Source organism: Monopterus albus, unplaced genomic scaffold (assembly GCF_001952655.1).
Source record: "Monopterus albus unplaced genomic scaffold, M_albus_1.0 scaffold49.1, whole genome shotgun sequence".
NCBI classification, from domain to species: Eukaryota; Metazoa; Chordata; class Actinopteri; order Synbranchiformes; family Synbranchidae; genus Monopterus; species Monopterus albus.
The window spans coordinates 920840-924316 of record NW_018127929.1 but is presented as its reverse complement, the minus strand read 5'-3'; positions in this window follow the sequence as shown (position 1 = coordinate 924316).

Here is a 3477-nt window from a genome sequence, read left to right as displayed (position 1 = left end):
ACTTCAGACGCAAGGTGTTTGTCTAAATTTATTCAAAGTGACAATTTTCCCCCAGTCATTGCAACAAATAGTTTGTTGTCTAAACCTAACCACAGGCAGGATTGTGGATGCAAACGCCAGTCTCTGGTATGGCTGTCACACACACTAAGTTTCCTCCAAAACATTTTTGCTGTTGCAGTTTAGCTATTTAGGAACCAAACCTCTAGGAAACAGGGTAGGTCTGAGTGAAATGTAGCCTCCAGAACTGCTTCACTGCATCTTTACAAAGATTTTCAAAGTTTCTGAAACACTACTAGAAGGATGACAACCAGTTTTATAAAGATATTTCCTCATTTGATGTTTGATTTTATCCCATTCTTTCATTCTACCATACTGCATGTTCTTTTGTCTTCTTTTATTGCTTTCAATGACTACCGTCAACAAAGGGAGACCTATTTAGAGCAGTAACATCCTATTAAATGAAAGGTATGTGTCTGTGCTAATCCTCTGGGATTGGCATATGTGTGCAGGCTTTGGAGATTTTTTTTTTTAGTTTAGTACTTAAGACTGCATTTCTTTGTGCTCGTTCTCTATCTAGTCCTTTGAGTTGCACGGATTGAATGAACACACGGCCCAACTACCCCCCTGAGGTGACTCATGTACTGTATGGATGAAACCAGTAGGTAGCATGCATTAGGAAAGGAAATGCAATGTGTGTCTACCAGACAGCCAAGGAAACTCACTCATTTCAGTTTGGATGTTCAACTCAGACCTAGTAAAGTGGGATTTGATAAAAACTTTTCTAAGGCACCTCACAATAATAAAAATGTGAACATTGTTTTTGGTTATCACTGTAATATTTCTTCACATTTAAGGCAAAAAGAAAAGACAACAGATAATATTTGTCCATTTTATTCATGAAAAAGACCTTTTATATATTTTCTCAAGGGTTGTTTCCCCTCATTCTTGTGCATTTTCACAGTTTAAAATATTTGCCAGAACTGACCCATAGTTCAAGTATTGGTGTAAAAGTCAAAGCTGAACAAAGGAGCTCATAGTGCTTTAAATGCTTCAGTGCTGTATTTCCAGAAAACAAACCAAACAAAATAAGAAATGTACACAGTCACTCATATCACCTCGTGCTACATCTGGAGTTGTTTATTTTTATTTCATTTGTGGAGAAAAGAGAATAGCAAGATTAACTGACTTGCTCAAACGTTTTCATGCATCAGAGCTAGAAAATGAAAGCAGGTGGTCCTGAGTGTGAAATTGGGATGTCGTATTGGTTTAAATACAGGGATGTCTCATAGGAGTAAAATCATCTGAAACAATATAGGTAGCAGCCCTTGGAAGAACTATAATGGTGTGGGTTTAGAAGAGGAGGCTTTTGTTCACATGGCACAGCCCTACATGCAGGAGATGCTACAACTAATAATTTCCCACGTGGCTACATTTGTGGTGTTTAGAAGTTATTGATCAAAACAACTCAAAACAGGCCTATTATGAAGTGCCAAATGATTTTTGAATAGTGTCGGCTTTGTCCAGTCTTGGCACTTTTTGCCCTCCATACCACAAACGATGTACGGTTTTGTTTTTCTGTGGCTTAGTTAAGGAAACACATAAAGCATCTATGAGGTCTTTTTGTGTTGTGAACATAAAAAAACACACAACACAATATTAACTGATTCAGATGCATAGAGAGAAGGTGATTAATGCCCTTTTCTTGCAACATAACATGAAATACTGTTGACATTTTACAGGCACCCACCTTAATGACCTCAGTACTCCTATTTCTCTTTTATGTCAAACTATACCCACACAACATTAATAACACAAGTGATACATACTGTATATCACTTCCTTTTTATTAGTAAACAGCTGTGCATACTGTTTTGTGGCATGTGCTCAGATGGTCCACATGCAGAGCTGATAAATGAGTTCACACTGCCAAAGTGACATTGCTGTGACAGTCAAGATACCACACTAGTCCTGCTCCTTTCCCCTCAGGGTGTGTGTGTTCTTGTACCTGCTATATAGTGAGGGCCAAAAAAGTAGTTTTTTGCTACAGAGTGAGGACATTTTAGTGTCCTCACAGAGATAGAAGTGCAAGTGTGTGTGTGTGAGGGCAAGCTCTGTCCCTGTTTTATGACAAGGACGTAACCTTCCCTGCACTATGTGCGAGAAAGAATCATGACTCAACAACAGCAGGAGCACATCAGTGAAAGTCCCCATCCTACCTAAATCCTTCAAATGGGATTTAACGCCCATGCTCATATGAAACACACCTACAGTATGTTTCTCTGCATGTCAAGGTTTAATTACATTGCATGCAGTCTGACTTGAGTGCTATTCATTGTATTTATAGGTCATTGCAAGACATTAAGAAGCACCCCATGGTACTACTAACCACAAAACTAAAATATCTTGTGGCTGAAATCCAAGTTGAGATTCTCAAATGTCAACATTAATTTAAGTTGACTTTGATGGATGACCCTTCTCACACAAGCACCCTTCCTGTTTGACCTCACTTAAAACCTCAGCCACGACTCCAGCTAGCCCTTGTGTTACATAGCATGGTTTGGCACAGTTCAGTCCATCTGGGTCATGTACAGTAAGTGTGTCACTGCAGGTCTAATTATGACAGCAGTCCCCAACTTCTTTTCTCGTTCTCCCATAACAAAGATGCCATGTGATTCAGCCCGGAAAAGAGGCTATTACGGTTACACATGAACCAAGCCAAGCAGTGTCAGTCTAGCCATGTATAGGTGTTGATTGTAATTACAATATCAGCAAAGAGGTTTACACCATGGCATGAGTGGATTGGATCTTTGACCTCTAGTTCAGCTACTGTAGATAGCAGCTGACTTACTACATTAGTTTAAATAGGGCTCAGCATTGTATTTATCTAGCGAATTCTCCAACAAACGGATTGTAAGGTTGTTGTTCTACTGAGCTGGCATACCCCTGGATTTACACTGGAAAACATTCACCCAACAGCCAGTCTCCTCATTTCTCCTCCATGCTCTTGAGACTGTGCTGGGAAATGCAGCAAATCTTCTTGCGACTGTACCTATGGATGTGCCACCCTGGAGTAACTGGACTACCTGTACAACCTGACTGGGCTGCAGGTACTGCCTCATGCTACCAGTAGTGACAAGGACACTAGCAAAACACAAAACCTGAGAAGAATCAGTCAGGAAAGATAAGGAGGAGAGAGCATTTGTCTGTGGCCACTACATGCAAAGCCATTCCCTTTTTTGGGGGGTTGTCTTTCTTTTGCCTCTCCACTGCACCTGTTGTCACTTTCATCTGCACCAAAGCAGGTGAAACTGATTCACAATCACTTGTGCTTCCTAAGTGGACAGATTGATATCCCTAAAGTCTAACTAACTTGGTTTTATGCTGTGCTGATTAAGTGTTTGAGCAGTTTATTTAACAGACCAATGTGAGAGTGGTATCAATCTTATTTAGCAAGAAAGTGGATAAGCTAATCTCCTG